Consider the following 15,349-nt stretch of genomic DNA (forward strand, 5'->3'; position numbering starts at 1 on the left):
CACACTCCAATGAACAGGGGATACCATCACATGAATTAGCTCGTTTTGAACAAGTTTGGGCTGGTTAAGGTGGTTACATACTTGATTTTGTATGTATGCTGTTGTCTCCTCTACGTTGCTCTGTACTCCCATGCAAAATTAAATTTTTCATTGCTAGTAATTTTATGTAATGAAGAAACCCATTTTAAAACAATATGACTTTTTCGTTTTGTATCTTTGTTCTCTTTCTGAAGTTTTCTGTCAATCAGTTAATTATTTTCAACAAAATGTTTCTGTAACATCTTATATTGTATGAAGCACTTGTGTTGAATTTTTGCATTTTTGTGGGGGCCCATTTCTTTCAGGTGCTTTCCATTTTTTGCTGAATAAATCTGTACCCTTGCTCAAAAGGAGATCAGGGATCCAAGTTGGAGGACAAAGGGCAACAAAAACAAAATGATGATATTTATCATTATTATTATTATTTTTTAATGATGAGGAATACACCAATCAGGAATGTGTCAGTTCATTGCAACAACTGTTGTCCAGTTTCCCTTTGAACTAAACAGTCTCATTGAGTGATTGTTTTTCTTGGATAATATGGCACTACCGTCTGGAACCAAGCTCCCCACTGTAAATTTGGACAAAATCGATGATGACTGGTGGGTGCTGTTCTCTTGTGAGCACGTGCATGACGTGCTCAGGCAGTGCACACAAATAAAATTGACTTTAATTTTTTTCATACTGTAGTGAGATGTGGTATTCCCTCCAACTTTAAAAACAATTAAGATATGTCAACTGCATTTAGTACAAACCAACGTACACCTAAAATGAACCAAACGTAAAGTAGTCAGCAATCACATTTTTCACTGCAAACCCTTCAAATGTTGTGCTACAGAGTACTTGGAAATTTATTACCACATCAGCTACAACACATATTGGAAAAATAAACACTTCATCAGCAAGCTGTGATATGAAACTATAAGATACGAAAAAACTCAATTTTACATGCCGATTATTTTCCTCAGGACCTAGTGGGAGATATAAACAGTGGTGAAGAGGATGTGAAACATGTCATTCTTAATTTTTTAAAGGAAAAGGAGAACTTGTACAAAAAAACTGACTGCAGGAGCTTCATTTACATACAATATTTTGTACAGTTTAATGAGTTCTTACTGTTTACAGCAAAAAGATAGGAAAACGGATTTTTCTCCTTTTATGTTATCAGCCGTTTCTTGGGAATCATTCATTACTTTCCCGTGTGGTCTCTTCTGTTACAACTGCTCATTATATATTTCTTACTTTTACAGTACATCCAGTAACTGTTTATTTGTAGGTAAGGCCAGCAGCTAAAATGCACAATTAATGAAGCAAACAAAACCTATCTGCTCGCATTGAGCTTAAAACACAGCTGTTTACTCCGTGCTAATATGGCAGACATCGCGCATGCACGCTAAATTTTGCGGCATAGATTTCAGATGAATTTTCATTCCGCATATTCTCTATTCTGTGGTACAGCTCCAGCCTCAGAGGACGGCGGAGTCAGCAACATCGGAAGTTTATCGTTGTTACACAGGATGTATATATCGTTTAGTTTAATGGTGTTCTCACTTACTTATGAGGAGAAGTGAATAGTTGCTCATTATTTTGCTGTTTTTAGTAGTGCTATTTAGTTTTCGTTTTGTGCTGAGTGAGTTCAGTTTCCTGGGTTTGGGTTACATTACGTGTGCTTCGGACAATAATTGATTAAAGTGATGGATAGTGACTGCGTCTGTTGTGTGTGGGTGCGGCAGGAATTTGCCACTATCTGCCCATAAGCTGTGTTGACTACGGTCGGCGGGCTCCAGGCTGCTGCACTGGGCTGGGGTGACGCTGGGTCATCTCAGGCGAATGTTTCGGCAGCTCCTTTACACACTGAAGCGCCAAAGAAACTGGTATAGGAATGCGCAACGACCTGTATAAACAACATGCGTATTCAAATACAGAGAATGTAAACAGGCAGAGTACGCCGCTGCGGCCGGCAACGCCTATATAAGTCAACAAGTCTCTGACGCAGTTGTTAGATCGGTTACTGCTGCTACAATGGCAGGTGATCAAGATTTAAGTGAGTTTCAACGTGGACTTATAGTCAGTGCACGAGCGACGGGACACAGCATCTCCTAGGTAGCGATGAAGTGAGGATTTTCCCGTACGACCATTTCACGAGTGTGCCGTGAATATGAGGAATCCGGTGAAACGCCACATCGTGTTGCGGCATTCTTGCGTAATTGCAGGGGTCCTACACGATATTAGGAACGTGTGCCAATTTCTTTGGCTCTTCAGTAGAATAAGCTGAATCGTCCGCCTTGTTTTCCCTAACTCCGAGGATTCGGCGATGTTTACCTTGTGGGAAAACCTATTCACGCAACCTCTCACAAAATTTCTTACTAAATATTTGATACTGCATGTGAGAAGCGTACCGAACAGTAATTACTATGCATAGAGGTATTTAGAAAGTTTATTTCATATAAAAACAAAACTGAAATGCAATTTTACACGGCCTTAGAAATGTAGGCCTGGAATGAGTGTGGTAATTTGTATGCATTTAATGGAATGTGGGGAAAACTGGGTACCATTGCCTACAATTCCGAATGTTATGCAGTAACAACCTGGGCCTGTATATTAGTTTTTACCCATACATAGACACTTGTAAAAATGGTGTTTATTTTTTAATCGCAAGTAGGTACTTTAAGAAATGCGGCATTTTTGTCGTACAGAGGGGGAGGGAGGTGTATAGTTTCATGAGGGAGGTGTATAGTTTCATGTTACAGTGAAACGAATTTTTGTTAATAGTTTTATCTATCATCAAACCAGTATTCATTTTGTGTATTTCATGGTAGGTTTGTTGCTTGCCGAGTTGTAAAAAGTTTATTCTTTGAAGGTCATGTTACTTGGCAGGTTACCTAATAATGACCAATGTGCTACAAAAATATAGTAGTTATCACTCATCCTGCAGTGCCTATGTAAGAAACAGGGTGAAGTATTATTCAGTTTGTTTGTACAGGGTTATTACAAATGATTGAAGCGATTTCACAGCTCTACAATAACTTTATTATTTGAGATATTTTCACAATGCTTTGCACACACATACAAAAACTCAAAAAGTTTTTTTGGACATTCACAAATGTTCGATATGTGCCCCTTTAGTGATTCGGCAGACATCAAGCCGATAATCAAGTTCCTCCCACACTCGGCGCAGCATGTCCCCATCAATGAGTTCGAAACCATCGTTGATGCGAGCTCGCAGTTCTGGCACGTTTCTTGGTAAATGAGGTTTAAACACTGAATCTTTCACATAACCCCACAGAAAGAAATCGCATGGGGTTAAGTCGGGAAAGCGTGGAGGCCATGACATGAATTGCTGATCATGATCTCCACCATGACCGATCCATCGGTTTTCCAATCTCCTGTTTGAGAAATGCCGAACTGGCATTCTGCTTTAGCCTTTTCCGTAGATTTTCCAAACCGTCGGCTGTGGTACGTTTAGCTCCCTGCTTGCTTTATTCGTCGACTTCCGTGGGCTACACGTGAAACTTGCCCGCACGCGTTCAACCGTTTCTTCGCTCACTGCAGGCCGACCCGTTGATTTCCCCTTACAGAGGCATCCAGAAGCTTTAAACTGCGCATACCATCGCCGAATGGAGTTAGCAGTTGGTGGATCTTTGTTGAACTTCGTCCTGAAGTGTCGTTGCACTGTTATGACTGACTGATGTGAGTGCATTTCAAGCACGACATACGTTTTCTCGGTTCCTGTCGCCATTTTGTCTCTCTGCGCTCTCGAGCGCTCTGGCGGCAGAAACCTGAAGTGCGGCTTCAGCCGAACAAAACTTTATGAGTTTTTCTACATATCTGTAGTGTGTCGTGACCATATGTCAATGAATGGGGCTACAGTGAATTTATGAAATCGCTTCAATCATTTGTAATAGCCCTTTATATGTTTATGATAACGACGTATAATACATCACAATTATTGCTCTCCACTTTGCCAGCTGCGAAAATACCTCAGGAATCTAAACATTTTGAGATGAACTGCTTGAGCAGTTTTCGACTGAGGGAATAAACGTAATTGTATACAATTGGTTTCATGTTTATAACTACTTTTATTAACGTACATTTACAGTTACACAATTGAGCACCAAGTCCCGGTTCCAAGTTGTCTTTTGGGAAATTTATGACCCATCTTTTTCTTCGTTCGGGATCACTTGGAAATCTAAACATGGGAAAACCATTTTTGCAATAGTACGTTTCACAGCTGAGTGGTCACCCATTTTCAAGACGAATTTTTGAATACATTTAATTAGCAGTCTGAATTCAAGGTGTGACATATATGTAAATAAGTATGAATATCCTATACTTCCGTGAAAACTTGGCGGGTAGTCCAGCTAAGGTTATAGGAGTCTTACTGGAGCCTATAGCATCACTTGGGATCCTTGACGCCAATGCGTCTTCAGATTTGGAGTTCTCGGCCGGTCGACGTTCACCTGACAGTGACTGGCAAATAGTTGTGGTGTCGTGAACCTCTGGGCAGATGGCGAGGTTGGATACCGGCCGCATGGTTGTCCCCTTACGTTTTAAAAACAAGCTGGAGGTATTGCCTACTGCTGAAAGTACATCTGAGCCAGCATGGGAGGCCTCGCCTGTTGGGACTATGGCTGATCTTCCTGAGAGGCCCGGACAAGCACAGAGGGTGGGACTGCTTATCATTGGAAGCTCCAGTGCTAGGACAATAGTGAAAATGTCGGGAAAGAAGGCCAGTATCCACTCTGTTTGGCTGCCACTAGGTCCTCGTCGGAGATGTGAAGACTCTGCTGACAGTGACTGAGCACACTGGGTGCACTTGACTGCAAATCGTGGCTCATGGCGGCACGAATGACGTCTGCAGCCTGGTTCCAGAGGCCATCCTCGGTTCCACTGGCAGCTGGTTTTGGTGACAGCTACTCTCGCCCGAGGTGTAGAAGCAGAGCTATCTTTTGCAGTACCGTTCCGAGAACCGGTGGTGGTCCTCTGGTTTGGAGCAGAGTGAAAGGTCTAAACCAGAAGCTCAGACAATTCTGTGACGGTATCTGATGCAAATTTGTCGACCAACGCTCTCGGGTTATAGCGTACCCATATCAGTATGTAATAATAATATTTTTTGCAAGTGAAATGAGATATATAAAAACTACAACAAAGTCGTGTGACTGCGTGTTTTACCCGAACAATTACGAAAATTAACAGTTTAAAAAACAAAGACAGTAATTACATATTTGAAAAATAAACGATATCACTATATTGGCACGTGTTCATCTGCGGTCTTCAACCGATTTATGTATGTATAGGTCGCTCTCTCTCACTGTGGTTGTCTTCCGAAGCTTTATCACGTATAATGCTTATTCAGGTCTGAATTGTAATGTAACGTAATTTACCGAGCTGATGTGGAATAGATAATAAATGAAAATGTCAACTGAGTTTTACCTATAGAAGTGTGAAACCTATGTCAAATAATCTCAGGTTTCAGAATGATATCATTGTCTGCAGCAGAGCGCAAACAGCATCGCTGGAGCGTTGAAGTCCGCCGCCATTAAGATGGCCACACACATGACTGCTTGTTTGACAAGCACTCTGAAAAGGAGAGAGAGAGGAAATGTGATATGTGGAGTGGAGAGTGAGTAAAGAAACGAAAACATTATTCCCATGTTAACTATTCGGGGTAGACACGCTATGGAAACTATCTCACAGTACTGTTGATTTTCTTTTCTCTTTCTCTATGTAATTTGACCTACAGTACAGTACAACCTTTGTAAAGAATGTAATTTAAAAGAACCAAATGAAAATTAAATCAAGCCAGATCACTGACATATGCTTGCACAAGCATCCCTATTGTCGGTACACATGCTCAAGCATACACACGCCTGAACGCTTGCACAAATATGCATAATGGAAATTCGATCAAGCATCAAGCTGCTTATACAGTCCTGATGCTTGCACATATTTACCCTACATACTCTCAAGTACGCTTGGGGGAGCACGCTTGCGCAAGCGTGCTTGTCAAGCATATAGTTATGTGTGGGGCGCCTTTACGCGACACATTTAAAATTTACATTACTGATTTACTAGAGCGTTAGTATCGGCGCTAATTGTTTAATAGTTTTTCTTCTAGCGAAGCTGGAGACCTGGACCAGGCAGTTTTACTGACGAATTTGTCACACATTGTAAGGTGGTGATGATGAAGTCCCACTCTCTTTGAGAGAATGTAGGGGAAAGATGCGGGAGATCCGCACCGCCGTACTTGGCAAGGTCCTAATGGAGGTAGTTTACCATTGCCTTCCTCCGACTATAATGGGGATGAAAGGTGATGAAGACGACACAACAACACCGAGTCATCTCGAGGCAGGTGAAAATCCCTGACCCCGCCGGGAATCGAACCCGGGAACCCGTGCTCGGGAAGCGAGAACGCTACCACCAGACCACGAGCAGCGGACCCATTTTAAGGTATTGTGGCAACAATGATTACCAAAGCTGTCGTCCTTTAGACGGAGTACAGGCCAGGGCATAAGTCTACACATTTTAATATACACTCCTGGAAATGGAAAAAAGAACACATTGACACCGGTGTGTCAGACCCACCATACTTGCTCCGGACACTGCGAGAGGGCTGTACAAGCAATGATCACACGCACGGCACAGTGGACACACCAGGAACCGCGGTGTTGGCCGTCGAATGGCGCTAGCTGCGCAGTATTTGTGCACCGCCGCCGTCAGTGTCAGCCAGTTTGCCGTGGCATACGGATCTCCATCGCAGTCTTTAACACTGGTAGCATGCCGCGACAGCGTGGACGTGAACCATATGTGCAGTTGACGGACTTTGAGCGAGGGCGTATAGTGGGCATGCGGGAGGCCGGGTGGACGTACCGCCGAATTGCTCAACACGTGGGGCGTGAGGTCTCCACAGTACATCGATGTTGTCGCCAGTGGTCGGCGGAAGGTGCACGTGCCCGTCGACCTGGGACCGGACCGCAGCGACGCACGGATGCACGCCAAGACCGTAGGATCCTACGCAGTGCCGTAGGGGACCGCACCGCCACTTCCCAGCAAATTAGGGACACTGTTGCTCCTGGGGTATCGCCGAGGACCATTCGCAACTGTCTCCATGAAGCTGGGCTACGGTCCCACACACCGTTAGGTCGTCTTCCGCTCAAGCCCCAACATCGTGCAGCCCGCCTCCAGTGGTGTCGCGACAGGCGTGAATGGAGGGACGAATGGAGACGTGTCGTCTTCAGCGATGAGAGTCGCTTCTGCCTTGGTGCCAATGATGGTCGTATGCGTGTTTGGCGCCGTGCAGGTGAGCGCCACAATCAGGACTGCATACGACCGAGGCACACAGGGCCAACACCCGGCATCATGGTGTGGGGAGCGATCTCCTACACTGGCCGCACATCACTGGTGATCGTCGAGGGGACACTGAATAGTGCACGGTACATCCAAACCGTCATCGAACCCATCGTTCTACCATTCCTAGACCGGCAAGGGAACTTGCTGTTCCAACAGGACAATGCACGTCCGCATGTATCCCGTGCCACCCAACGTGCTCTAGAAGGTGTAAGTCAACTACCCTGGCCAGCAAGATCTCCGGATCTGTCCCCCATTGAGCATGTTTGGGACTGGATGAAGCGTCGTCTCACGCGGTCTGCACGTCCAGCACGAACGCTGGTCCAACTGAGGCGCCAGGTGGAAATGGCATGGCAAGCCGTTCCACAGGACTACATCCAGCATCTCTACGATCGTCTCCATGGGAGAATAGCAGCCTGCATTGCTGCGAAAGGTGGATATACACTGTACTAGTGCCGACATTGTGCATGCTCTGTTGCCTGTGTCTATGTGCCTGTGGTTCTGTCAGTGTGATCATGTGATGTATCTGACCCCAGGAATGTGTCAATAAAGTTTCCCCTTCCTGGGACAATGAATTCACGGTGTTCTTATTTCAATTTCCAGGAGTGTATCTGTTCTAAGTAGTTTTCAGAGTACAAGGGCATTTAGTAAAGTTTCACAGGATCTCTTATCAAGCCCACCACCAACGAAACTATAATTTTCCCAATTGATTGTTGGATGATTAAAGTCTCCACCGATTGTTACAATATGATTGGAGAACTTATGTGCAAGTGAACTGAAGTTTTCTGTAAAGTTTTCGATTAGAACAGGAGATGAGTCTGGTGGGCTATAGAAGGATCCCATTATCATTTTATGCCCACCCCTGATACTGAATCTTGCCCAAACAATCTCACATGCAACTTCAATTTCTATCTCGATGGATTTGAGCTTCTTGTCTACTGCAACAAATACATCACTTCCATTTCCCATATGCCTGTCCTTTCGATATACACTTAAATTTTTCCCAAAAATCTCAATGTTATCAATTTAAGGTTTCAATCAGCTTCCTGTACCTAGTACATATTATGGAACTTCACTACCTTTCATGAGCGCTTCAAACTCCGGCACTTTGTTGCGAATGCTTCAGCAGTTTACCATTAGGATTTTAATACTTTCATCTGTGGTAGGCATTTCTTCTGATTTTACACTGATACTTCCGGGTTTCCTATAGCTATCATTATTTGGATTGGATGGGGAGTCGCCTAATCTAAAAAAACCCTGTGTGCACCCCACACACAGACGCATTAATATCAGCGCATATTGTTTAATAATTTTTCTTCTAGCGAAGCTGGAGACCTGGACCAGACAGTTTTATTGACGAATTTGTCAGTCATTTTAAGGTATTGTGTAGAATTAGGTCCTGGCCTGTACTACGTCTACACGACGACAGCTTTCATTACAAAGAGTGAACATTACATTTGACGTAGCACGTTGAAAAGAAAAATGACAGCTAAAAGCTGTCACGAATAATTATAAAGGTGCATTTGGTTGTGTTTTAATGTGTTCGTAAGATATCGATCTATGTGGCTTATAATTTTATTAGCTTTGCTAGATTATTTTTACTGTTTCATCAATTGTAGCCGTATCACGCCACATACAGACAATTGCACTGAAATAGTAATACTTAATTAACATAATAATATTTTTAAGGTATATATAAACATAATTTAATCAGAGTACGGGTACATCAAAATTTGGCGCCCAGTAACTCAGGGCTCGCGTAAATTACTAAGCTAAATTTCATTTTTGTATTTGTATTTATATGTATTATATATTAATTATATTATATATTTTTTTTACATGCAAACCACGTGAAAATAAGATGTAAAGAAGAGAATGGTATAAGATATTCACGAATTTGAGGAGAAAAGGATCTCAATGTTCGAAAGATTACTGTTAAAAAGGAAGACAAAAATCTTAACTTCACATATAAGATAAGGACGGTAGCGCTTGTATTCCTACTTTCATGTGGTTTTAATAGTGACTGCGCCAGAAATTAGGACAGAAAGTTTTTAGTTCACACTAAGGCAAAGTTATTTATATCTATATTGCATTACTGTATCTTATCGAATGAAGAATGTTGTATGCAATTACTGGTCAGAAATATAATTCTACATTGTTAGGAATGGTCAAGTTAGGCAAACCAGTAGAATCACAAGCCAGCCAAGGCATGTCTGAACGAAGTACTGTTCATAATTTAGAGGAAGGTAATAAGTTACCCTCCACTGCAGGCAATAGAAGGCGTTAGTTCCGTGGAACCGATATCGTTTACTGATAGTAATGTGATGGAGGAACCAAAGGTAGTTATGCCTACGAAACCGAATGTTATTCTGGGAACAGAAAGGTTGACCAGTTTGTTTTCCGATTCCAGACCCATTTGCAGAATTGTTAAGGAAGTTAAAAGAGCGCGATAGGGAAGGTGATTTGAAACGTGACAAACCTTTGGTCACTAAAGTGCAAGCACAATTACAGACAATGACAGAGAAAAAAGAGGATAAACGTGATAAAAAACTAGAGCGGAGTCCAAACGAAATAAAAGGTGAATTTACTGAGCTTAAAGAAGCATGTAAAGACTTACCCGAATTAGTCAGTACATTACCGGTAGCAAGCCAGTTGCAAACTTTGCAAATAGAGCATAATGTAGTGAAACAAGATGTACAGAAAATAACGGAATGTTTAGAGAGCGTAGAACTCAAAACGAAAAAAATCGTAGATCAACATTTGGCTGAACAGACAAAGAAAGCTGAAAGAGAGGTCAGCCAGTGGTTAGAAGTTAAAGATAGAGAAATTGCAGATCATGTAGAGAAACTATACAACGAATAATTAGTGAGCTCCCATATAACAATGTTGTTAACACAGAGTTTACTACATCTGACACAAGCTGCTCAGTCAACAAAGTAAAATCTAGCATACCATCTTGGAACAATAACAATTCCGAGTGTGTGTATGAAAAGGAGAGAAGAAATAGCAAGGAACAAACAGTAATGTGCACCGCGGAAACATGCACGGCAATGCGCAGAGTTTTCCTGGTACTTGTGATCAGTCCTCCGTTTGTAACTCAAGCAGTCTTAGCCCGATTAGCAGACAACAAATGCCAGTCTTCGTTGATCCATTATGGATCGTGGGACGACGGCTGGCATGAACTTCTTGATGCAATAATTTACCAACAGCCGTATGTATTGTAGAAATTTATTGATGCCGGAACTCGTAGCACATAGAAGTTCATAAAATAAAATAAATTTCTACAATACATACGGGTGTCGGTAAATTATTGCACCAAGAAAAACAAATGCCAGTTATGGGGGCAGTGCCTACAGGATCGAACATATTACTAGAGGAAATCCTTATCAAACACAGGCAATTTCAACCCTACACGGATTAAAAGAGATCGATTCATCCTGTAGTATTCGTAAGAGGAGTTAAGAACATACTGCCATGTGTGTGGACGGACAGAGAGACAGCATACGCCATTTATCATCTCTCATATCCAAGGCGAAGCAGAATTATGGGCAACGCAAATTGCAGAAAGTTGCAATACACAGGAAGAATCCGAAAAAGATTTTTATCGAAATTTTGATCTCCCTGCATTCAAGGCCGGTCGCGAAAACAGAGTAATATAATCACAAACAAAGTACATTGAGAAAATATTTCGAGAGATACATAAATTAAACACGCTACTGGTATGAACCAATCTCAAATCGCGATATGATTCGGGTACTCAAAGCGCGGTTACCGGACAGCATCAAAGAGAAACTTACTAATGTTCCAGAACATGACATAGAACATATCATGTCAGTTTAGATTCTATTGATTTAACGCAAGAAGACACAAAGCAGAATTTCGAGCACGAGAATAGTAAGTCATCTCCGAGCAAGCTTGATAAGCAGAACCATTCGCCAAATCACAATAACAATGGCAATGGAAGAAAAAACGAGTACAATTATAATAATGGAAGACCACAGAGAGGAAATGATCAACCGCCTTTTAACAGGAAACGTGGGCATAAGGATGGATTCAACTCCATGAATGTAACTCCATCTTCTGGCTGGAGTGTGGGACTACGGCTGGTCAATATCCAATAAAACAATACCAATCGCCGTTGTTTAGGTTTCATTTTTAGGCTACCAGTTTCGACGATACATTAGTCATCTTCAGGCCTGCTTCGATCGAGTAACCTTCGTGTTACAAGAAACAGCAGCAGTTTTAACCTGTCTCGTAACGATTTTACGGGCATGCGTCCTACTTGGACACCTGTCAGCGGAGATTCAACTCAGGCCAAAATAGTATGGCGAAGTGGAGAAACACTGGGAATTTTAGACGATGTGGCTATCCCGGACACTGGCAACAGAATCAGGGACCACCTCCAAACAGTACCAGCATGCAAAATAATGTTGGCCAAAGTCCCGCACAAGGGATTTCAAAGGCAAAACATTCACTAGAGCGTGAGAATCGATGACGTAACGGACAATATTCGTCCCGGGATGTCTCGAACGTCAAACGAGATTCGGCCGCAATAAGCTCTCTGTCGTTGGGCGCGGGACGGACTGGTAGCAACATCGATATATTAGGCAATAGTATACGAATGTTAAGTACAACGAAGGCATCGAATTACAACAAGAGTTATTAAATAAATCTCGTTCTTGTCCACAGAGAGACACTGAATAAGTACAAGCAGTGATTGAAGCAAGTATTTGTGGAATACCAGTGAACCTAATAACTTTAGGGCGCTACGGTTAATGTAGCGAGACTGTAAGTTACTGTAAGTTACTAAAATTGCCAGTAAAAAACTGCAAAGTGACCGGTGTTATTGGCGCTCAGTCACAAACAGTTAAGCATCAGGTATAGGTGGAGGTTTCGATCGGAAAGGAAGCGATATCATGCACCTTTCTCGTAGTTAGATTGAGATGGCCTTTAACTGAGTGTCGAGTTTCTCCGCAAAGGAAAGCAAATATAGACCTCTTAATGGTAAACCCAGCTTTTTGAATGCAGGTAGGAGAATTTCACTGGTAATGCTAAAGACGAAAGAGATACATGGCAAATACTGTCAGAGTACAGGTTAACGTGTTGGGGGGCACAAGTATTGCAAATTAGCAATAAAGTATACAATGGAGAATTCTATTATACTGATACGAAGGAAGAAAATATTTCTGGTGGAAATGAATCGATTTCCTCCAAGGTGAAAGAATCAGTTTATTTGACCACTAGCCAGCAATCTGAGCTAAATCAGGTGTTGACTAAATATTTAGAAGCATTTTCAGAGAAAACATTATTCCAAGGGGGATACGTACCGTATTGAGGTAATACAACTCATACATTTTGCTTCGCCACATACTCCGTCCGATGGACCAAAAATGAATCTGTTACTAAAGAGATAAGAAAACTTGTTGAGCAGGAAATCACTGAGCTGTCTCTGCGGTCTCACCCTAAATCGTCAGTCTTAAGCAAGAAAATAAGAAGTGGCAATTGCTATCTGCAGGGCCTTGCAAGGTAATCAGTATTCCACATTGGTAAATTATTTACTAGCAGACTTGGAAGGTAATAAAATCAAAGGTTTATACAAGGATTTGAAGGAGTATTTGTGCTGACGATATGTACATAATAGTTGTAACCTGATGCATAGTATTTGCAAGTAACGTTATTTCGCTCAAACCTTATTTTATGTGAGAATATATGTTGTTGTCAGTATGCTTTAATAAAGCCCGCCCCGTTAACCGGGCTGTCTAACGCACTGCTTTCCAGGCGGGAAGGAGCGCCTGGTCCCCGGCACGAATCCGGCCGGCTGGTCAGTGTCGAGGTCCGATGTGCGCGCCAGTCTGTGGATGGTTTTTAAGGCGGTTTCCCATCTGCTTCGGCGAATGCGGGCTGGTTCCCCTTACTCCACCTCAGTTACACTATGTCGGCGATTGCTGCGCAAACACTGTTTTCACGTACTCGTACACCATAATTACTCTACCACGCGAACATTGGGGTTACACTCGTCTGGTGTGAGACGTTCCCGGTGGGGTCCACTGGGGACCAAACCGCACAGTAACCCTAGATTCGGTGTGGGGCGGCGTTGGGGTGAGTTGACTGCTGTAGCCTTTCGTGGGGTTTTGTACCTCTGAGGCATCGGCGGGGACGAAGCCTGTCCGTCGTTTCTAGGTCCCCAGTTCAATACAATGCAATACAATATAATGTTTTAACAAACTGTACTGATTATGCAGACAAGTCTGCACGGCCTTCTGAAGTACACTACTGAATATTAAATTGAAGCTAATATACAATTTGGAGAGTAATTTTCTTAAAAATCAAATAACTTTAGAAATTAGATGTATTTCTATTAAATTTGTTTTGTTTCTATAATAAATATTTATGGATTATTTTGCATTTCATGTAATAATAGTGGAGAGGGAAATGACTAACCACTTATCAGAACAAACTTGATGGAAAGAATTTGGAAACGAATGCGCCACGGGTGTCTTCTGTACCTCACATGAAGTATTGAAACTTCGTCGGGTTGGTGTATGTCTTCTACATACACAGCTTCCTTGCTGAAGTCCTATTTACACAAACCTCTTACGTAATTAAGGATTGGGGCTCGTGTTGTGATTTACCAGTAGGAACATGCGCTGCCGTCCTTGGACATGTAATCTCAAATGATAAATAGTAACAATTTCTTAAAATAATCTACAAATGAAAGTAAAACATTATTGCAAAGTCAGGCCAGAGACTGTAAGGCAGGTTACAGTGATCGATTATTTGACATGGCGTGATATAAAAGAATTACACATTGTACACTACTGTTGTATACAGAAACGTGTTAATCACTATATTATGTGAAAATCTTGCAAAGTACACTTTCTTTTAAATACTTGGATGTAGAGTATACTAGCATGAACTTTATAAGAAAGTGTATTAGTGGCTCGGAACCGTGTTAAATATGCGCTACCTGAGACTGTACAAACAGTGGTTAGTGGACATGGTGCGATATTGAACTTTTTCTGGGACAGAATTAAGACGATGTCGCAACGTCAAAATGAGTACAATACATGACAATGGACACCGGGGTTTGAAACTTAAGGTGTGCGAAACTAGTGTGAAGTGACGTAACGTATAAGTATGGACAGTGCTTTTGCAACAGTTGTGAGTTGGAGCAGTCAACAGTCAGCATTCCTCGCCCGCCACAGATGCGCCTGCGTAAACAATTCAAGGTCGCGGCTCTGGATGTTTTCCAAATAGAAAATGCAAACGAACTCTCACTAGTAGACAGACGCTAAGTGACTGCCTACGTGTGTATAAACTGTTCTTTTGTTTGATTTCTTATACACGAAGTGCAAAAGTATTATCAAGAACCGTGAGATAAACTTACTACTGAATGTCAATATACAAGACTTATGAACCTTTGACAACCAAGGCCAATAAAAAGTTTCAGAACTGGTCCTGTGCTAGACAATAATAACTAACCATGATGCGTTTTCCCGCACCGTTACCGTCAAAGCTAGTGCAAGGCTGTATTCTGTGTTTATTTTATGCACGCATCTGTCCGAGTTGTCCTGTATAAGTAGAGTACCACAAGGGGTGAACAAGACGACGCAACACGAGACATCTACGCCAGCAGCCAAGCAGATAATAGCTGAGGGTCCTGCATTCGATGCCGTGTTCCGGTCGGGCGTATTCCACCACAACAGCAGCGCACTCTCAACGATACAGCGACACAACATGGAGTGGGAAACTTGGAGGACATATAGCATCAATTTCCTGGTCGTGTTATACGGGGTGTTCAAAAAGTCTCTTCGCAGTGCCGTATGATTGTTCGCCTGCCTGGGTTACTTCCCTTGAAGTGGACTCTCCCAACATTCCACTGTTTCGTTTATCTCAGCCATCGTCAGTAGTATCGTTAGTGTGTGTCGTTACGTGTTGACGTGAAAGTTTAATTCCTTTGTTC

This window comes from Schistocerca cancellata, chromosome 6 (assembly GCF_023864275.1).
Source record: "Schistocerca cancellata isolate TAMUIC-IGC-003103 chromosome 6, iqSchCanc2.1, whole genome shotgun sequence".
Lineage (NCBI taxonomy): Eukaryota > Metazoa > Arthropoda > Insecta > Orthoptera > Acrididae > Schistocerca > Schistocerca cancellata.